General features: G+C 30.7%; 4 pseudogenes across 2 annotated transcripts; 1 reads left to right on the forward strand and 3 right to left on the reverse strand.

The window, feature by feature from the left end:
- The first annotated feature begins 1,545 nt into the window (after nt 1-1,545).
- Nucleotides 1,546-4,625, forward strand: LOC111293754 (uncharacterized; annotated as a pseudogene). Its single transcript, XR_016328637.1, has 2 exons — nt 1,546-1,743; nt 3,029-4,625. The product of XR_016328637.1 is annotated as an uncharacterized LOC111293754 (transcript).
- Nucleotides 4,626-5,979: 1,354 nt separating this feature from the next.
- LOC111293763 (uncharacterized) lies at nt 5,980-7,328 on the reverse strand (annotated as a pseudogene). The gene is made up of 3 exons (XR_016328638.1): nt 6,977-7,328; nt 6,718-6,788; nt 5,980-6,381 (listed from the first exon to the last, which is right to left on the reverse strand). The product of XR_016328638.1 is annotated as an uncharacterized LOC111293763 (transcript).
- A 7,963-nt stretch (nt 7,329-15,291) lies between these two features.
- Nucleotides 15,292-16,925, reverse strand: LOC111298606 (syntaxin-124 pseudogene; annotated as a pseudogene).
- Nucleotides 16,926-21,620: 4,695 nt separating this feature from the next.
- On the reverse strand, nt 21,621-23,260 carry LOC111298607 (putative galacturonosyltransferase 10 pseudogene; annotated as a pseudogene).
- Between the last annotated feature and the right edge of the window lie 240 nt (nt 23,261-23,500).

Here is a 23,500-nt window from a genome sequence, read left to right on the forward strand (position 1 = left end):
CAATTTATAATATCAAAATTTATAAAATTATTTTTTAGATTCACATAATTTATTAATAAAACTTTTTAATCTATCAATTTTGATTTTTTATTTTAAATTTTATTTAATCATTTCTAATAAAAAAAATTTACAAACTTTATTTAAAATTTTTTTTTTCGAGGAGCCATTAATTATTTGAGCTAAGCAGTCTTTGAATTTAACGAATTGGAATTTGCTTTTATTTGTATCTAATTAATTATTATTAAAATTTTTCACAATCAAATTACAATAAAAAATAATATTAATTTAATTAGTGAAATTATTTAAAATTAAAATAAAATAATAATAATAATATATAAATAGGGATATTTTTATTTTTTATTTCACATATATTTTAAAAAATTATCCATCCAATTCATCAAATAACTTTTTTTATCGTATAACTTTTTCTTTTCAAAATATTTCTTTCACCTACATAATGAGTATTTTAAAATTTAGTATGGATAAAAGCTTCTTGGTATGTTGGATGAACTTTTCTACTCAGGAAATTTTAATAAAGAAAATGCCCGCCATTTTATATATAAATTAAAAACATTAGTTTAATTTAAGCAAAAATAAAAGTGATTTAAGATGTGAAATGAGTGATTGTTTTACGATATATATTTGAATTATAATTTAATTAATTTTTATAATTCGTGAATGGAATTTTTAAATTTCACATTTATATTAAAAATTTGATAACAATGTTTTTTAATTATATCATTTTTATTTTTTGATGTACCTTATAAAAAGGAATATATGTCACCTCTTCTATTCAACTTGGAGCTTAAATTTTTCACTAAGTGAATGAGATGATTTTTCCTATAGTAGCAATAATCAATTTGAAGATTTATTTGACAAAGACATCAAAATCTAAAAGTGGAAAGATTGGAGATACTTGAGTGAAATTTGATATTGAAGTGCAATAAAAGAGTTTAGTGAATTAATTATTTAGTTCAATAACTTAACCTGCACTAATTTAAACTGCTTTATCAAAAAAAAAAAAAAAACGTTACTATAAAAATTTTAAAGCAAAGTAACTTGCCTTTTGTGCGTGACAACTGACAAGCTTTGCATATTGCGTTGCGTGAGGGGTGTTTTTTTGTGGTTAAATAAAGTGAAAGACGAGGACTATTTTGCCAACGCACAATTTCCTTTTGCCATTTCTGCAAGACTAACATGTGGGAATGGTGTGTGTAGCTGGCACGTAGAAGAGTAACTTATCTCAAAACCTAGCAATTTGCTTGCAGTTTCAACAACAATGGAGGGTATTGTGGAAAAAAACCAGCAGAACATTGAAACTTGAAAAGAATGCTTAGTCTCCAGAATCAGCGCCCGGAAACAATTCCCATATACGCTTCTACACAGCCTTGATAACTCCGCTCCAGTGAGAGGAAGAGAGTAGTTGAATGTTTCTTTTTACATGACAAGCAACAATTAAACATCTTAATTCACAGAAAGAGAGAGTGATACCTTATTTCTTTCTTATTGTTTCTTTTCCTTGGCCAGATAGAGGGACAGATGGCAATGCGAGAAGGAATTATATCTCATAAAGGAAATGGAAATGGGTACAGGGGAAGACCATATGGGTTGATGCTGCTTTTGGCATTTGGGGCTGCACTGCTTGGTGTTATTGCGCTGCACAAGTTGAGGGAGAGACGCATCTTCAACCTCCTTGTCGAAGAGAAGAGCCGTCAGCTCATTTCTCCTCAGCTGCTGTTGCGGGTTCTTCTCTCTCTTTCTCTCTCCACCATGCACGCAATGTTGCTTATTACGTGTCGCTCTCTTTAAATGACAAATCACAATCATCCTGCATTTTTCTCTTTAAGTTTCGCGATCCAAGACCAATAGGGTAACTTAACATTTTTTTTTAAAGGGAAAAAAAGGGGTAAAATTAATCCATTTTCAAAATGAAAAAAAAGAAAAACTTACTTTATGCAATTCATGGAGGAAACTAATCTCTTGATTTCGAATGTTTATGTGAAACACAATATCTTGTGCTTTTTGAAATCATAAAGGCAATTTGTATTTTCTAGTCAATGATGCATGAAAAAAATAATAACCGTGACTCTGCCTATATTACTATTAGGTCCGTGCCTTCTTGAATTTGAATAATTATATATAATTCCTGTGAGTTGAACTTTAAACGCTTGAGATTGTGGGAATGAGGAATCGCATGGGCTCTTAATGTTCTTCGACATGATGTTGCGTCTTTATAGAGTAAAGGCCTCTTATCTTAATGATGGTTTGACATTTTTCACATTTTAGTGAGATGCAAATGCAAGTTTTGCCATGCGATTGCCTCTAGGAATTGTTTCTCAGCTTACGTTGTTAAGAGTGTCATCTTCTGGGGTAAGGTGGACTGAGACCCTCACAAGTGACTACTACTTGGCTGTGCTTAAACATCAAAATCCCTTTGTTTTCCATTTCTTTCTTCTTTCCTCTTAATTTAAATTAAAAGGAGTCAACGAAACAAACTCATAGAACAGTTTTCTTTGTTTGCCTCGGTCTAGAACAGAGACCAAACGCAGAGCATTTAATTTTTTTCCTTTTGAAATGTAATTCTTGTCCTAGCTGGTAATTATTTTATTTTCTGAAAAAATGAAATAAGAACTAAATTTGAGTCCTGCTGCTAGTAGTCTCCTTAGGTGGGCAATTTGTAAATCTAATGGCAGTTCTCTATGAAGAATGCGGTTTAATCTGGCCCTGGACTGTGAAAACCTCCCCTCACCCTAAACTTTTTTTTTAACAAAAAATTGAATATTTCAGAAGTAAAATAATTCCAAAGTTTTTCTACATATGTTCTTTCCTGACTTTTGCCCAGATAACTGTTCCCTTATGCTTCGGGTTACACTTGTAACTTGTAAGCATGTAGATGTTTACACAGAGTCATACATGCAAAGAGAAAGCCGAACAGCGGATGAGATTTGGGTGTTGCATAAACTATGAGATGTTTTCCATGCTCTTAGGGTTCTAAATATTAACACTATTGTATTCTTTTTAATCACAGAGGGAAAAAGAATGCACCAAAGAAATGAAAAGGAAAGCTGAAGAGACAAAAGCAAAGATATACTCACTTAGAAACCAAAAAATGGAGCTTGATCGTAGGCTCTTGGAAATGCAATCTACAATTGATTCCCTTAAAGATGAGCAAAGGACCATGGAGTCCGAACTGGAGGAGAAACAAAAAGAGATCAAACTGCTGCGATATAAAGACATGGAATCAGGAAATGAAAATCCTCAGCTGATAGCTTTAACTGCAACTTTGAAGCAAAAGGAGGCTGAAATTGAGGACTTGAAGCACCGTCTTGAATCCCCAGTTAGAGTTTGGTCTGTGAGTACTGATGACCCATCAAATCCGCCGGTAAATATAACAGTTATGGGAAGTTTGGAGCAAAAGAAGGGGGGGAGAGTATATGAATCTTCCGCATATAAGAGTGGTGACAATTCAACAAAAGCTCAGGAAGGAAATGAGATTACATCCAATTTTCCTCAAGAGGAAGACATCAGAGAAGGGGTTGAAGATGGAAGTGAGAAAAGGGGAGAAAGTACTCTCGGAATGGACATGGCTGGAGGAGGACAACTGCAGAAACAGGTAAGTTTGGGAGAAAATGCCAGAAATGAGGGGCCCACGGGAGAAATGAAAAATGAGTATTCTAAACATACAGGTACTTCTGGAATAGATGGGGAAAAGAATCATGCAAATGCTACTGAAAAAATTGATGACGTGGATGAACAAGAAGAGAAAAGTAGCTTCACTGGGCAGCTTGGAAAACTTAAAAATCCCCAGCAACAAGCAGAGAGTCAGAAACTCCAACGAATTCACAAAGGTGGGAAGAAACTGAAAATAGATGAGATTTCTAGAATTTCAAGATTGCCAGGGAAAAGATGGAGAATTCTTGCTAGGAATAGGTTCCTAAAGAAGAATGTAAATTCCGAAATAGATGGAGCGGAAAGCATGACAAGTAGAGGATTTTCAAAAGAATATAAAGATGTTGTAAGAAGCAGGGAAGAGGGAGCAGTTTATGACGAGGGGAAACCCAAAGGGAAGAAACAGAAACAGGTCTGAGAAATGAAATGGATCTTACAAATGCTAATTTGACCGAGCATCTGAACTCTGAAGACACTGAAGATATGAAACACAGAAAAGTGAGTGCCGAGGGAGAATATGCAACATCGAGAAACCATGATAACTCTCAAGCAACAGAATTACCAGAGAACACAGGTGTCAATGAAGAAGTCAATAATTATACACATGATGCCAAGCAGTTGAAAGTTGAAGAAGCAGCCCGCATCAAACAGAATATGAACAGCAGGGACGTCAAGGAACTGGAGAAGAAAGCTGAACTTAATTCTACCGACGGAGATGAAATGGAAGAAGATATGGAGTTTGCGGATAAAGAAGAGCAGGAGACAGAAGCAGCTAATGGTGACCTTTCCACTGACTTTATGTCTGATTCGGAAGATAAAGAAGGGTACATGGAGGAAACAAATGAGACTGAGTTTTAATTAACATAACTTTTTTAAGTGTTCTGTCCTAGTTGTGGATCTTTTAAATACCTATCCAACTCTTTTTTGGTCAAGACTTCGTTTCCCATTCAAAACACTGTCATTCTTCTCAATGATTTTTCCTTCTCCTTTTCGCTTAGCATCCATTGCCTGCTGAACCCGGGTTAAAAAACCAATATAGAAATAATCCAGCCAATTTGATAATTCAAAGGTCCACAAGGCATTCAAACCCAGGAGGTTTTTTGGCCATCGTCCAAACCCAGGTGTTTAAAACATACACAATCTCTTTCTACAAATGATAATGGGCATTTCTCAGGGTCATTCTTTTTTTTTTTTTTCAAACCTTTTAGTTCAATACTTGAATAAATCTAAAGAAACAGTAGCTACTGGACCAACACTGCCATGGCCAACAGAACCCTACTCTCCTTGAAAATATTGTTTGTGCTTACCTCAACTTTCCTGGTTTGGGACTAGAATATGCAAAAAAAAAATCACCCATACAACAAATCAAAAGCCCTGACATAGAGATTCTTTAGTAGATGGTCAGTTGAGACCGCATTACTATACATTCCTGCTATTGATACAATATCGAACCTATTGCATCACATATTACTAATCATAACCATTGATCAAAATAATTTTTTTGACCAAAAAATTAAGTTAAGAAAAATAAAATAAAGATTGCTCATTCATTTTATATTTTCCATCAGAATTTATGGATGATCACGGGATCAAGTCCAATCAGAACAACACGGACAGAAGCATCATTCATTAACTTTTCAAATCCGCCAACAGATTTTGGGTCTTAAAAACATGTTGCATTCTACTATTGGGAGGACAAGCCAATGATACAGGCTGTCTTAACCGATAAGGAACTGACCTCCAAGTTTACTCACTCATCATTCTCCTAGGGAAAAAGAAATGATGAATAGGAAAACAGAATAATTTGCCAACAAAAGAGAAAACAATATCCTAGGACATGAAAATTCCAGCCACACAATATTTCTGCGAATATTGTAAAAAAATAGAAGCTCCAACCGCATTACCGTGCGGTTTCCACCACGTTATGCAACAAAAGAAATATTAAAATGAGGGAAGAAAGAAAATAGATACAAAACAATAGTTTAAAACCTGATTGCATGCTTAGGTATTCCATCATGCCTTTAGAAATTGTTAAGCACCCCCATTATTCATTCCTTGTTAGATCCTCAATTAAATAGGGTAATCCCAGTAGAGACCATCAACAAGTAGAAGAGCTACGAGGTAAATTGACTGCACTTGAGCTCCAAAACATAAACATAAGCTCATATAGTATGAAAAACTACCTATGGTTTTTCCAACATAAAGGAACAAATTATCCTGATATCTCCAATTTATGGATCTAGATATTTACTGCAGGTGACAATATTCATGCCAAGGTGATTGAGTGAATTGAGAATAAGTACGATAGAATGATCTTGAAAGATTTATGGTTGTAAATTTACCATTAAATAAGCTTTTGGCAATTTAAAAATTGTAAATATTAAACAATATAGTCAATCAGTACGTAGAAAGTAGAAACATCTCCAACAAAATGGGATATATACCTGAGACAACAGAAAAGCCATAACAAGCATTGCCCTAAGCATTAAATGGAAAAGGAAATTTTGATAGACACTCCAGATAGCCATTCCTTCACTTCCATTATATCATGGAAAATGGGGGAAAAATGCAACGATTCCAATCTAGTAACAAGTAGAGTTCAGAGTATATAATAGTCCCTCTTCCTTCTTGCCTTTGCCTCTAGTGAAGAACGAAGAACTTGTATCCACTAAAGAAAAGCAGACCCCAACCAGATAAAGAGACGATAACAAACTGCACAATCATACAAAACAGTCAAGACGGTCTCCTCATTTAGGCTTCTCTAATTTTTGCTACATTTGTTTTCTCACCAATATACATTAAACTGATTCAGAAACAGTGCCTAAGAACATCTGTCTGCTGTAAGTGTAATAAACAAAATTTTAACTTGAAATAAATGAAATGTAGCATTGACCACGGAGAGGGCTTAAAGTATATAAAATCAAACAAAAAAATCCCAATTTTCCAATCTGCAAAGTAAAACAACCGGGAAAAAAAAAGGAACTTGGAACCAGGGTAAGAAAATGCAGGCGAAACTGAAACATAAAGCATGAAAAGAAACAAACTGACATGTTCTTCTTTCCATTTAGATGGAATCATTGGGTATTTCCAGAAATTAACCCTTGGGGGTCCATGGTGATCTGCAAAATGGAAAAAAAAAAGAGCTCAAAAAAGGTTTTGCAAAATCATGATCTTAACTTTCTAAGATTCGTTAGTTTCAACTACGATCTAAGGTAAATGAGATCAAAATTGGGAGACAAATTTTACATTTATTGAAGATAATATAAATTTAAAATGTAAAAAATAAAAATGGGTACATGGAAAATAACTGCGGCGCCGGCGAGACCACGACGAGGAATGAGAGAAGCGGCTTGAGACGGAGCCGGTGTTCGACCTAGAGTCGCTGCTCTACGAGCTGCAAACGCCGCCAAAGTAGCCATCTGTGTGCTTGCTTTTCTTTCGTTTTTTTGTTTCTGTCTAGGGTTACTTTTTTAGAGAGGGAGAGAGCGGAAGGGAATCGATGATGTTTTACAACGGAAATGGTAGAGATGAAACGACTATGAAGAAATCTGTTATAAGTGTTTGGTCACGGAATCTTAAATTTGGGAGGAAATGTGACATCGAGAAAGTATGATTTTAAGGGAAATGTGATTTTTTATGTCATTTCATTTTTTAATTGTTGTGTTTTATTTAGAGAAATATGAGATTATTTTATCATATATTTTTATTATAATATTTTTTATTTCATAACAAACATAACAATATATTAATTATTACATTAATTTTATTCAAAAAATATAAAAAACATAACATTCGAATGACTAATTATAAAAAAGATAATTAATTATCAATTATTACGTTATTTCTTCCAAGAAACACAAAAAATACAATAATTGAACAAACACAAGGAATAATTATTGTGTTTAACTCCAAAAAAATATAATAATTAACAAATTTATAATAAATATTCATTAAATCAAAAGCTAATAAGTATAAAAAAATAAATGTCGAATATTACATTTTTGTTAAAAGAAACATAATAATTGTCATACTTATAATAAATATTTATTAAATCAAAAGTCACTAAATCGAACGTAAAAAAAAAAAAAAGTCAAATATTAAGATTCTAAAAATGTAATAATTACCATATCAATAATAAATGTTCATTAAATTAAAAACTATTAAGTTAAATATTATATTTTTATACAAAGAAACATAATAAATAATTATAAATATTGTATTTCAAGGCCTACAAATGCAATATTTGAGTGAAAAAATATTTAAAAAAGTACTTAATTAAAAAAATTTTAAATAAAAATAATTCACACTTACTTAATTTTCATTTATTGATTTTCATTGGAGTAAAATAAAAAGAAAAAAAATTATTAAGATCAAATGTGAGGCAAAAGTCATTTTTCTCCCAAAATCTTAAAAAATCACAAGAAAATATGAGTTTTTAATTTCGAAACTTTAGGTAGAATCTAAAATTACTTCGAGGAATCTAATACTCTCGAACCAAACGTGAGAATTTAAATACCTAATAGCAACATTCTAAAAAAAAATCGTAGATTCTTTTAAACCAAATGCGTCTTTATTGTTTGGAGAAATTGACCTTAAACGAAAACTATTTGATTAGTCAATCATTCTATGTTGAATTGGAGTTTGGAGGTGAAACACCTAAAACAGTGCATTAGCACTTTACTTTTTTATTCAATTATTTCTTTGTGAAGTCATAAAAATTAATATAACTAGAAAAATGCTAGTGAATGGTTACGGATCAAATATTTTTTATTGAGTTAATAGCACACGTGATCCTTAAATTTTGGGTCAAATTCTATATTGGTCATTAACTTTAAAAAATTTTAATTAAGTCATCAATTGCCCAAATGTGTGTCAATATAATCCCTCTGTCTACTAAACCGTTTAAATTAATAGTAAATTCTACGTGGAATTTTTTTATAATTTTTAAACAAATCATAAAATAGAAAAGACTAAAGACTAAAAAAAAAAAAAACTTTGACCCGACAAAAACAAAAATAGTAAAATTTATTGTGAAAGAGATAAGAGTTTTCTTTCCTTTTTTTTTTTTTTTGCTCCAACCCAAAAGCCTTGGATTCTAAGAGACAAGAAAAAGAAGAAAAGATGGGTTAATAATATTGCAAGGGAATAAAATGAAAGTACATTTAGTCATGGATGATAATTATATTTATAAAGAAGAGAAGCATCCAACTGTTCTCAAAACTTCTATTTTCTTTAATAATGATGGCAACAGGACCCCTAAAGCTTGCAACAAAAATGAATGGCATTGCACTAAAGAGTAATGAGTTTCCTTTCTTTCTCTCTCTATATATCTTTATCTCTCTCTCTCACTAACACATAATGAATGAGGGCCATTTCATTCATTCTCCATTACGCTTCAGGATTATTTTTTTTCTTTTAAACTCTCTCTTTCCTTTTTAATGGGTTTTTTCTAAAGTTGCTGTCTTTTATTTTCAAAACCCCATTAAACTTTGTGGATGGAGAGGGAGAGATTATGAATCTTGTTGGGGTTTAAAACTGTGAATGTCTGTTTCTTGGTGTTTGAGTTATTAAAGAAAACTCTACTTTTTTTTTGTACATGCAAACAAATTACCCTAACTTTTTGCAATAACAAATGTGCTAAATTACCAATTTCAATTAAATCTAAAAAATTGCAAAATTTTCTCCTTTTTTTTTTAGCTATTTTAATTTTTTTTTAGTGGACATTGCAATTTGGTTGGATCAAAGCTATCCAAATTTCATGTAATAAAAGTTTGAATTGAGGGGAAATTGAGAAAATTAACCAAATTAATAGTATTGGATAAGAAAAAGAACAAAAAAGTTCAAAAACTCAATGTAATAAAAGTTTGGAAGAATATATGTCATGCCATGTAGGATTTGTCGTCAATTTAGATAGTTCAGCAGACAAGGGGAACTATATATGTTCGGGTAATTGAGAACTTAATTAAAACTTTTCAAAATTTAGAGATCAATATAGAATTTGACCCAAATTTTAAGGATCATGCATGCTATTAATTCTTTTTTATTTTACTATCTTTATTCATAATTTTTTAAAAAAATTTATCTCATTTAAAAATTAAAAAAATATATAAAAGGTACAAAAAATCGAAATGACACATTTATATCTTAATTGGTCTTTTTTTTCATAAAATTTATCCAACAAAAAAATAAATACCAAAAAAAAAAAAGTAATAACAAAGGATGCCACATTTGCATCCCATATTGAACTTAGTATATTAATTTCTTAAATTAAGGTAAAAAAAAATTTATTAATATATACATTTACATGTATATAATTTTCAAAAAATCAAATATATACTTATATATATATATATGTTGAAATGGGTCAAAACAAAACATTCTAAATACGTTTCCAATCTGAATTCGTTTCTTTTTAAAAAACTCAATTCGTCTCAAGTTATTTTGATTTTAAAAATTCATCCTTCATCATATTGATATGTGTCGAAATTCATTGAATATGAATTGTTATGATATCTTCATCAATTAATACATTTCATTGCAAAATTTATTTAATTAAAAAATACAAAAAATAAATGAGTTGCCACGATTAATACTTTTTTCATAAAAAAAAAAGAAAAACAAAAAAATAATAAAAGCTTTTTAAAAAGTAAAAAAATTTCATTGTAGTGCTACGGCGACAGTGGAGATCTATCAAATACGAATTGTTTTGCCATTACTATCTATCCACTTCTTTTATTGTAAAATTTATTTAATTTTAAAAAATAAGAAAAATGGATATCAAGTGGATACGTACATAGGTTTTTTCACAAAATTTATCTACATTTTTAAAAAAATAAAAACAAATTGAAAAAAAAAAGAAAAAAAAAAGATAGTACATGAAATTTTAAATGAGTATCAAACAAAAATGAAAATGAGTCAAATTTATATAATGGATGGTTGGATTGATGGATTACATCTTAATTATGGACAAATATAGTATTTTTATTAAATTAAGATATTAAATAATATATTTATAATATATAAATATAAAACTAAATAATAATTAAATATATAGTCAAGATAAGATAAAATGCCATTACGCACCTTTTCACTTGACTTTGATTTTTGAGAAAAAATCTTGATTTGATCTCAAATAAAAAAACACACTCATTAGATTCAAACAATTGAAACCCATCGATACAAGTTGTTTTGTTATCTATACCTTTATTATCATTTTTTTAAAAAAAATTTGTTTATTGATTTTTTTTGTATCAAGTACCATGTATATATATCTGTTGGCTTTTTTTAATAAAATTATCTAATAAAAAATAAAGGAAGAAAAAAATTAAAAAAATTAAAAGGGGAGGATGAACAAACAAAAAGAAAAAAAAAAAAAAGTAAATTGCAATGTAATATTAATAATGGTAAGCTTTAACTAATACCTTTTTCTTAAAAAATTATCAAATTAAAAAAATAAAAATAATATTTTTTTAATCAATAATATCAAATGAACTCCACATAAAAAAGTTAAAATATTAAAAATATAAATATTTTAAAAAATATAAATAAAAAATGATAAAAATAAGAAAAAAAAAAAAAGGAAGAAAATAACATCACATATGGCATACCCTTAGTATCAAGTTAGCAAGACAAAAAAAAAATTAATCTAAAAAATATTAATTAAAAATATAAAATTAGAAAAATAATTAAAAAAATTTAAAACATAAATACTAACATACCTTTAGTACAAACGAATTCCATAAAAAAACAAATTTAAAATATAGAAAAAAAAGTTTGATATAGAATGGAGTCTACCTTTAAAAAAATTAAATATTTATTAAATATAAAAAAATTTTGGCAAAATAATGCAAAAACCAAAAAGTAAAACAAACAAAAAAACAAAAAAAAAAAAATCACATGGCATGAATTTTGGTCATGACTATATGTGATGAAAATGTATATCATGGATAAAAAAAAATAAAGATAGCAGTTTTTATCTTATATAAATATATAAAAGCTCAAGTTTTTGACAAAAATGTTAAAAGTCTATGTAGACGGCTTAAAATGTTGATATGTAGACAGTTTTAAAAATCGCTACATAACATCTAACATATACATTTTATTTTATTTAATACATTTTTAATTCAAAAATAATTTAACAAACTAAATTGATTATATTTATGTTTTTATTATTAACTTTAAATTACTCGCAATTCAATTCATATTAAAAATATTAAAATTTAAAAAAAATTAACTTGACAAATTAAATCAATCAATCAATAATTAAATAAATACTACAATTACAATTATAAAATAGTTGATTCTCTAATCAATTATTTGAAACATTTATATTTGATTAAAATAGTATCCAGTAATTGATGTATTTAATGTATAAATATATTAAGCAAATATAATTAAAAAAACTAAATCAGTTATATTTATGTTTTTATTATTGATTTTAAATCACTCTCAATTCAATTCATATTAAAAGTACTAAAATTTTAAAAATTTTCTTAATTTGACAAATTAAATCAATCAATATATAATTAATAAATTAATAAATTAATAAATACTACAATTATAATTATAAAATAGTTGATTTTGTAATTAATTATTTGATACATTTATATTTGATTAAATATAGTATCCATTTGAGTAATTGATGTATTTCATGTGTAAATATATAAAACAAATATATCAAATTAATTCTCTATAATTAAATTAATGGAATAAAATATTTTATTAATTTATATTTGATTGATACATTTATATTTCATTAAATATGATTTCATTTGATAAAATATCAAGGCACATTGATTTCATTTGTTTTCAATTGTAACATTTTATAATTTTATTATTTGATATTAATACACTTTGATTTAATTAAAATTTAATTTGTTTTATTGCCATTATTAAATATAATAAATTTAATTTGTTTTATTGTTCTAAATTAAGGGTTCTCCAAATGTTAATGACAGAATAAAATATTTCAATATCAATTAATTTATTACTGTTAGATCATTATTCACTCACAATGTTTATTATTTCAATATTAACTTTCATAATTTAAAATTATTTTATTAATTGACTATATTTATGTTTTTATTATTGACTTTATATCATTCTCAATTTAATTCATATTAAAACTATTAAAAATTTAAAATTTTCTTAATTTGACAAATTACAACACTCAATATATAATTAAAATTTTAATAAATACTGTAATTACAATTATAAAATAATTGATTCTTTAATCAATTATTTGATATATTTATATTTGATTAAATATACTATCCATTTGAGTAATTAATGTATTTCATGTGTAAATATAGAAAGCAAATATATCAATTAATTCTCCATAATTAAATTAATTGAATGAAATGTTTTATTAATTTATATTTGATTGATAGATTTATATTTCATTAAATATGATTTCATTTGATAAAATATTAATGCGTGTTTGATTTCATTTGATAAAATATTAACGCACATGGATTTCATTTGATTTTATTTGTAATGTTTTATAATTTTAAAATCTAGATATTAATGCATGTTGATTTAATTAAAATTTATTTTATTTTATTGCTATTATTAAATACAATAAATTTAATTTGTTTTATTGTTCTAAATTAAGGGATCTCTAAATGTTAATGGTAGAATAAAATATTTCAATATCAATTAACTTATTTTTGTTAGACCATTATTCACTTACAATTTTTATTATCTCAATATTAGCTTTCATAATTTAAAATTATCTTATTAATTAACCTACAACACACCTTTCGTATAAATAGCTTTAGGTTAAGCATAATGCATCTTTAACCATTTTTCACTAATTTTATATCTTTTAATCAGTACTCAACTCTACTTCAATTTTCTCTTTAATTTTTATTTTGTGTCGTTTCTTAGTCTGTGCCGCTAAAAAATTATTCTCTTTTTATACTTATATTTTATATTTCTTTAACTATAATATTAGCTTTCTTTTTTTAATATTTTTTTGTTAATGATTGATTTAAAGATGATTGGATATATATAAGGAAAATCTTTTCATGAGTAGAGTCATTTATTATACCACTTTTAGTTTGTACTATATCATGTCGGTGTAACAAGAAACTATTTGAAATTGATGAAAAATTTCAATGTTATTCCTACAATATTGATGTCCTTAATTCAACTCCAAGATAGTTAGTATTTATATTTTTTATATTTGATACATAAAAAATTTATTATTCCATGATGATAATAAAAGTATTTTAAATTATTATATTATATTTATAATTATAGAAATTTATATTTTTTATAGGTACAAGTTGAATATTAACGCATATGATAATTCTGGAAGAACGATATTTGTACTATTCAATACAGAAGCTAAGGATTTAATTGATAGAGATATTGACGATCTTAATGAAATATTTGTTAAGATATTAAGTTAAAAATTATTTTAAAATTATTTAATATTCAAATTAATTGAATGATATATTTATACTTATGCTTTAAGAAAATGAAGATTATAAAATCCAAGAGATATATGAAAATCTCAAAAGTAAAATTTGTGTGTTCAAGATGAATGCAACCATGTATAATCTTGAAACAAGTAATATCAAACTTACAGTGAATACGATGTATGATTTTAATCCTAAGCTTGAATGTCAGAAATTATTAGAAGAGGTATATATAAGCTTATTATAATGATTATATTTATTATAAAATTATATAGTTCAGATTACAATTCAACTGTTGTCAAATTACATATTACTGTTTTATCTATCTTTTCACCTCCATTTGTGAAATCTATTAGCTCATCAACTAAAATGACATCTACTTCAAGACAGCAAGAAATGCTGAAGAATCAATTGTTGCATCTTTGCTTCAATAACAACTTATGGAAGAATCTCCCATAAAAAAAGTTTGTATGCTAAATTGATTTTAATGATAAAATTTTTAATTTCTTGAAATCGAAAACATTATTGTCTTTTGTCTAGAGATTATTTAGATTCAATAAATTATAGTTTGAGTTTTGTTTAGAACTGACAATAATTGTATAAGTATATTCAATATGTAATTAATTTGTTTTATTATATTAAAATATATAAATTTAAATAAAAATGATTATATAAATTATGAGTTGTTCATAAATTTTATTGTTTATTTATCATTTTAAAAAAATTTATTTATATAAGATTTATTGATATGAATATATTTTCATTTATCGTACGGGTTTAAAACTAGTTTTTCATAATTAATGTGTCTATTATAACAATTCTTATGTTCATATTTGTCTATTTTATATCTATTATATGTAAAATATAAAAATTATGGTGTCACATTTCATATACATGTCAAATACAAAACTTTTTTTTTATTATTTTTATCAAATTTATATATAATTTTTCCTAAAATTTTAAATAATATTACTTCATTAATTTTTTCATATTATTTTCCGTAAATAAGTATGCCGTTATACTATGAAAGAATCAATTCTCGTATTTTCAAAGGAGGAATAAATTTCCTTCTTTGTAAAAATGCAAACTTAAAATCAAAAGTACAAATTTAACAGGTGTTTAAGAAGAACAACGAAACAAACTGCTCAAAAACATCTCTAGCCTAGTAAATTAGAAAGTGGAGTCTTGGTTTTAGGTTCTTCGAGACAAACTGAACTGGACTCGATTCAGGACAAGCCTTTTCCATAAGGACCATCCTTAATTCTAGGCGTTCTTAATCATGGTTGATGGTCAAAACCAGAAATAAGATAACAACAACGAGAAAGACGCTTAGAACAATGGTGATGCAGCCCCATTTCCTTGAGTTTTTCTGATATTTCTTAGCTACCTCGAGCTGCTCGGTTCCTCGCAAGACAAACGAACTGGCATGAGCCACATGGCTCTCAATGTCATTGAGTTGCTGCCCCTGTGCCTCCACCAAGACAGCCATGTCGAGGAATAGTTGGTGAAGCTCCTTCTAGCTCTCTTCAATTTCCTTTATAGCATCGTGCCTCTCTTGTATCTCTGAAATTGTACCCAGAATATGTACTCGGCCTTGTTCTTGAATTGCTTTTTGGAAGAACGTTTCACTTTCTCCGCTTTCTATCAGGTTTTCGATCATTTCTTCATCTGCCTTCTGTCCTGTTACTGTAAAATATCTTCTTTCCACTGTTTCTTTGTATTCTGCTGCCATTTTTGCTCTTAATCCAAGAAAATCTTCCATCATATCTTTTTGTTTATTGCCTAGGCCACTAACTACAGATGTCCTGGTTCTATCTGCAGATGATCCTGGACCACATCCTGGAAGTTTCTGATGAGCTGTATTTGATCTTTCAATTGCTTCAAGTTTCCCCTTAATGACTTTGACCCGTTTCAGCACATGCTCAACATCAGAGTTCATTCGAGCTCGAAGCTCTTTCACGGCTTTAGCATTGTGAGCAGTTTTGGTCTCTTCATTCGATTCTCGTAACTTCTTGTGGAGCTGCTCAACAACTCTCATATCATCCTTGACATTGTCTACATCTTCAAAGAACTTATCAAGGTTCACTGTCTCTTTCCCAAGGTTCACTGTCTCTTTCCCAACCTCCTTAGCAGCCTCTATGTCATCAAAGTGAACTTGTTGATTGAGATCTGAGTATCTTTTGAATGAACTAGAAAAGAGATCATTCATTTCTGCAGTCTTGATGGAATCAATGTCCTTCTCTGTAGTCTCAAACAGGTCTTTATGACTTGAGGACTTTATTTTCGATGACCTTTCCTCCTGCTACTACTGCTATAGCTAGGTTCTAACGTGTTGTGGGCTTCTTTCCCACGACATTTGGAGGAAAAGGCGACAAGGGAATCGCAGTAATGTTCATGTTTTGTAGGTAAGACTTATTGAGGATTGGATCTAGTTAGAGGCTTCCATATAGATTATTTAATTGTCAGTTTATTACCAACCAGATCAATACATAAAGGATCATTATTAGGCCTGCCAATTTTAAACACCATATGACTATGTAATATCCAAAAAAGAAAAAAAAACGACAATTTAAAATTTGACAAAAATAAAAAAATGTATTTCATGTTTGACATGTCAACATAACAATTTTCATACTTTTATACAAAATAAACTGACACGAATATATAAATTATCATATCTAATCAATATTAGATTAGATAATACGCAAAATGCAAACTTGTCCTTCGTGGCATGTATTTCAGATTATATTCTTTCTTGATTTTGCATTCTTCCTAATCATAATTAGGGTCAATGTATCTACAATTAACAGGCAAGCAACAATATAAAGGAAAATTTTATTGATTTTCAAATCTTTTATTTTAGCTGATTGATTTGCTTTCTTATAACAAGTATGGTAGTGCTCAAAATTATCAGTAATTGTCACATGTTGGGTGTCTTCATTCCTTTTTGTTTCCAAAGTTGTGGCCTTCAACATCGACCATGCTTTACCAGAAAAAAAATACGAAATAAAAGTGTAAGAAACATCGAACATGAAGAGCAGTTATCCAAAAAGGTTGTACCTAGTTATTCCCTTAGGGTACAGCTTGTTACGGTTATTTTTCATTGGTATAAAGCAGAAATGAAACACACTAGAGACTATCCCACGAAGAATATGAGATCATAGCAGAATATTGGAGTTTTGTCTTCCCTTTAGGCACTTATGATCGAGATTTCTATGACATCTCTATGTAAATCAGGCCTCAAATTTTATAAAACTAGATATTGAAACATTTCGTCAGGTGATGTCATTGCCATTGTGCAAAACCATCACCAGAGACTTCTTTTCAGTCATTGTAATTTTTTTTTTCTTTTTTCTATTGTAGATGTATGAAAGAAGAAGTCATGAAAGGATTTCTTCTTGTACTTATTGTTGTTGCTGCTACTGCCTTTGCTGTGAATTTAGTCGAATAACATAGCACAATAAGCTCCTGTCCTGAATCTGCAGATTAAACATCTGATGAAATCACATTTGACTACTGAACAAAACACAGTCCACAGCAAAACATATAGCTATGACCACCTACATTAGACTTCTAATTTAACGTTTACGCTCAAAGGTAGCAGCAAATGTTGTAAGATTTAACATACAAAGAAATATGTCTTTTAGCTTTTAATGCTTGAAAGAGAAGCCATGTGACTTGAGGGGCTTAACATAATAATTTGATGATTCAGTATCACTCTATACAATTCATGTAGTAATATAAAGCTACAACTTATCAAGTAATCAATTTTACCTCTAGGATAGATATAATACTGAAAAGTTCAAGGCACTCCTCTAGTGGTAGCTTTTCTTGTGCAACCACCTCTGCTAATTCCGAAAGTAATGACAAGAGTCTTCTCAATAAAAAATAACATCTGCCAGGTAAAGCCCATTTAAAACTACAGAGAATACTGGTTTAGCATAACATTTGAGGATTTTTATACCCATGGTGAGAAAGAAGTTAACATTGACTTGATGGAAGCAGTGTGATCAAATACATGTCGAAGTGCCATTGAAGTTGATTGTTTGTTGACCTGCACTCCTAGTTTTTGTCATTAAAACTGATTTATATAGCCAATCAACAATTAATAGCAACTGCTGAAAGTTCTTCTCCACCTTTGCTCCTTCTATAAGAGGTTCTTTTCAAACAACAGAATGCAAACATTCTTTATTCATGGAAATAGTTGACAGATGTTGTCTTTCCATATCTGCCCAATATTCCAATGCCTTCATCTGCAGATATGTTTACCAAATCAATTGACATAGTCTATGAACAGCACAGCTATGCAAAAATTTTAGTAAGCATGATTAAAGAGGGTCTAGCTGGCACTGACTTGAGATTGAAGTATAAAGTCCATCTTGATCTCAAGCTTTTCCTTGTGAACCTTTAATTTCTTTAGTATTACAGAATGTTGCAGTTTCATAAGACTATTCTACCTAGATAACGGATAGTTCTGTAAATTCATTAAAGGGTTAGTTATTAGCTGGCAACATTTGGATGTCAGGAATCTAAAAGCCATTTCTCTGGTGTAATTCTAACATTCAAATTAGTTAAAGAAGCAAAAGTTGTGGATTAGAGTGGAGTTAATGGTATTCACCACAAGAAAATTTTAAAATGCCTACAGATTTAGTGGGAGTTCTTAGTAGATCCATGTCCTAAAGTACTCCAACTTGTCGTACTAGCTCATTCTCGAACATGGCAAGCTAATCTCTATCCTCTTTCGAAACTGAAGCTTGTTGAATAGATAAAGGTTCTTAAATAGACAGTTCTTCCTGCAGAACATAATTAATAGTTCATATAAACAATCTTCAACATCAATGGTTTGATATCATTATTTTTGTTTGGTAAAATCCTTATCTCTGATTCTCAATGACCAACTTTTTCTTTTTTAACATTGATTCATGTTAACAAGTTTAGAGAGCTTGAGCAATTGAAGCATCTGATTTTCAATCCCGTTTCCCATAGGCAGGACATCAAGTAACAAATTCTAGTGTATTTGGCTGCTTTTGGAGCAAATATGTTTGCTCGGCCAACTGTTACTCAAGTTAAAGTTCATTTGACAGCATGGTGGGAGGGATTCATACTGCGCCATAGCTGCGTTCGTAAGACGATATCATGGAAGCCTTATTAGTTTTTGACTCAAATGTCTTAAGCCGTTACTATCCTAAAAATATACTGCTCCTAGTAATTACAAAAATCTAAGATTAACCTTCCCATTATACCTAATTTTCCACTTTTTCTGTCTTCATATGAGAAACAACACAGTATATGCATACCTCACCTTGATTATTTATGTTCTTATTCACAGCGTCAGCTTTAGCATTTGGCATTTGCATACCGCCACGGTTATGGATCAATCCTAGCTGATAGACATTTTCCACATCACCCGAACCCACTTGCATAGCAGATAACTTCCCACTCTTGAACAAATCCATTAATCCCAAATTCAACAATTTCTCCACTCCTCTGGTCCTCGAAGGACTTGCAGGCAGTTTCAAACTCAGAAAATGACATTAGGTTGACCTTGTTTTCAACCGACATTGGTGGTGATACTGACCGCCCAGGCAAGTGGTGACAACGCCCACTATGGCGTAGCAATACCATGTCCAGTGAGTGAACAAGCCGCCCTTATGGCGTTTTTAATGGTAAACTTTTTATTCATCTTTAGAGAACTATCAACTGACACCGGATAAAGAATATTTGCATCCCAAGAGAAGGCCTATGATTAGTTGCGTACCTCATGGATCCTCCAATAGAAGGCCTATGATTTTCTTTGGCACTTTTCTCCTCCTCAATAAAACCTACTGAATTCTGTACGACTTCTTTGCCTACTAAGTGAAAAGGATCCGTTATTTGTTCTTTTCTCATGGCTTTTCGCTCGATAAAATCTTTTAGCCTCTCGTTTCCAAGATGATCGGCAAGAGTATCAAGTTTTGGGGTTGATGATGAAGGGTATAGACCTCGAAGTAAGCCGGTGGGATCTTCAGGGCTGCGAAGCTTTGTTGTGTTAGTAGAGGTGGATTTCCGTCGGAGAGGGGATAAAGCTATGTTTGGAGACTGGAGTCCGGACTCATGAGCCGGTGTTGAGGTAGGAGAAAGAAGCGCGAGAGCTAACCTCACGGGGCTTGGATATTCCCGGCATAAGAGAGTGCACTGTTGCGGGCGGTTGATTGTCGCTTTTCATAGTTTTTGAAGAGAGAAAGGGTAAGATTTCAGAACCGATGTTTTTGATATGGAAATGGATGAGAAGAAAACCAAACATTTGAAAATGGCGGCAAAATAGATTAGATTAGCGTTTATGCAATCAGTGACATAGGCATTTAAGATTTCTGTTGATATGCCTTTCCAGTGGTTGGATTCTTGGAGAAAAGGGGCATGAGCAGACAAGACTCAAGACAAGAGTGAAAGTGTATTGTTGTTGTTCTTATCGTCGTGCGAAGGAAGGATTATAAACTGATAAACAGAGAAAAGTGGGGAAAAGGAGATGAAGGAGAAAGCAGAATGCAAAACTGATTGCCTGGTATCTCAGTGAATAAAAGGAACTCGCCGTTGCAGGGGATCGAACCCGGGTCGCCCGCGTGACAAGCGGGAATACTTTCTACTATACTGCAACATGTTTAGTAACGAAGTGCGAGCGTTCTATTTGAAGTATAGTTATCATGAAAACAGAGTGCTCTCATCTTCATCCAATTCTATTTCTGTTGTTATTCTTCACTGGCTCAAATAAAACAATGACAAAGTTTAACTTGGCGGTCATCAGATGACCATTGACGTAGAATAGATTGGGCTGCAAAAAGACTGATGTACTACCGACAGGCTAGAAACCTTTTCATTTTTCATTATAGTTGGCTGTTAAGAATGTGTGGTGAAGTCGATGAACGAGATTTTATGATACATTATTATTATTAATGTCATTCACTTCTTCATTCGAACCGCCACCCCCACATAAGAATGAAGGTCGAAGGTCTATGACTGTGGGGAACTTGGGAAGTTAAGGCAGCGAATGAATACAAACTTTCTGAAAAGTGAGATAAGAAAGATATGCACCAAAGTAAGTGATGCATGTTCAGCTGTCTTGAAAGAAAAATAAATGTGGATATGTATGCATGTACGTATATATGTATATAATATCAATGATCTAACCATATAATATCATAACTTCATAGCAATAAAATGATGTCCAAGCACACATTGGATTAAAATGATAACAACACTGTAATTCATTATATCAGAGGTTCCACGCCTGGAAACAAACACTCATACGCACGCATAAGCCTAAAATTGGAAAGAAGGTCGATTGGATTGCAGACTAAGACTGTATAAATTTACAGCTCGACCTAAATGATATTGATCAAGTTTTTTTTTTTTTTTTTTTTTTTTTGTTAAGGAAGGATATGAATGAAGAATCTATACTACAACAAGCTAGTTGGAAGGAATTAAATACCAGGTTACAGCCAGCAGCCATGCTTGACCTCTTTAAAATTGTACAAGCATACTTGACCTCAAAATTTAAAGCTTCTAAGGCAGTGAACTTTGTCGGAGACTCCGAGATTTCCATGATAATTTATCAATGAAAATTACACTGTTGCAATTGAGGGTGAGAATAATCAACATACTTCTCCCAAAGGGGCTTGTATTTCTCTATCCCTATTTTCAAACAGGGCTTTGATTTCCATAAAGTGTAGAACAGCCCCTTTCTCTATCAACTGGGAATCGACATTAGTATAGCCCAGCCCTAGTACATGCCATGAGGGGTCCAATGTCTCCATCAATCCATAAAATGTCAGCAGTCGAGGTGGCAATGTCCCAAGTTTCCACAATGTCCGGTCCACATTCCTTTCTTGCCAATAGTGATAGTGCAGGTCACATTCCTCTTCCTCCACTCAACTAGATCAAAAACATTCATCCCAAATGCCCAACCACATGCATCACGATCAAAATGTGCTCTTATAAGAGGGTGAGAGTAATTCAGGTACTTATGGTGTCTGTGAAATGTCTCCATGCATGTCTCAACTGCTCCATGAACATTGCCATTCAAATCAATGGAAAATAGGCCAGACAAATCCTTCTGAGCCATAACATCATCATCAAGATATACCACCTTCTTCAGTGCTGGAAAAAATTCAGGAATATAAAACCTCAAACGATTAAGCATTAAGAGGTACTTGGGATTTCGATACTTGATTGGAGTTCGACAGTCATCACTATGGCCAGAAAAATTATAAATATGAGTCTCAGAATCTTGGAGCTGCTTAAGAACTGGAATATAAGAAGCATTTAGCCACTTTAAGTCTTCAAACTTCTGAACCTCAATAGTTACTCCCTGAAAACTGTTCATGGCAAACCAGGCCTTCATTGCAGCATAGTTTATTTCATCGGTTACAAGATGAAAGAGAACCTTATCTGGATTTTTGGAATTTAAAGCTGTGGAGTTAACCACCACGGAACTTGCAAGGATGTTATCGGAGAACACACAGAAATGATACATACTGTTATCTTTAAGTTTTGTTTCCAATTGCTTTCTATCCCTGAGTTTCCTTTGTAAATTTGGATTTACAAACCATTCAGTAGTCAACCAAACACCGAGACAATATACACTTTTGGGGACTTCTTCAGCAGCTATTTGTCCATACTTAGAACTTTTCTCACTTACTGAACTCATCTGTTCTTCAATAGCTTGAATTTTGGCTTTCAATCTCATGATCATTGTTGTGCTGTCATAGTGGAGTTGCAGGGCTTGGTAGAGCAAAAGTGCCATATCACGGACTGAAGTCTCTGCTCCAACTGTCAAGGGAGTTCGCCTAGTTGCAGCATTAGACAGAAGGGCCTATGAATTACGGATCTGGGCACTTAATTCCCAAGCAAATTGGAGATTGTTGCTTTCTTTTGCTATCACAACAAAAGCCTTTGCAAGAGAAATTTGGTCCCAAAGTTGCCTAGTGACAGAATTGGGGCTTAAATTTTCATCAGTGATGTTTAGGCCTTCCATAATTCTGTCATGCCGATAAGGTCTCTGCAAACAAGGAATACAAACACATTTTGTGAACTTCACAAAGATAAAAGTTGATGATTGAATGGCGGGGAATAAAAGAGAATTTCTACTTCTTTTTAGTAATATAGCTGTAAATGGAATTAGTGCCACTAGAGAACAGAGGTATCCTAACAATCTTATCTAGTCATATGATTTGAATCATGCTAAATTTCCATTCAGAATGTAAGACAAAGTACTCCAACTATTCTATGGTTTAATAAAACTGAAAGGTTTCACTTTTGTTTCTTAATTTCTTCCAAAGCTCAAGTGTCAACACAGTTTGTGCAGGAAAGAAAATAACAGATGCCATTAAACAAAAAGACGTTATGCTACAGGGCAAAAAAAAAAAGAAAAG

The sequence above is a fragment of the Durio zibethinus genome, chromosome 16, assembly GCF_047325235.1.
Source record: "Durio zibethinus cultivar Kanyao isolate XHJ-2024 chromosome 16, ASM4732523v1, whole genome shotgun sequence".
NCBI lineage: Eukaryota > Viridiplantae > Streptophyta > Magnoliopsida > Malvales > Malvaceae > Durio > Durio zibethinus.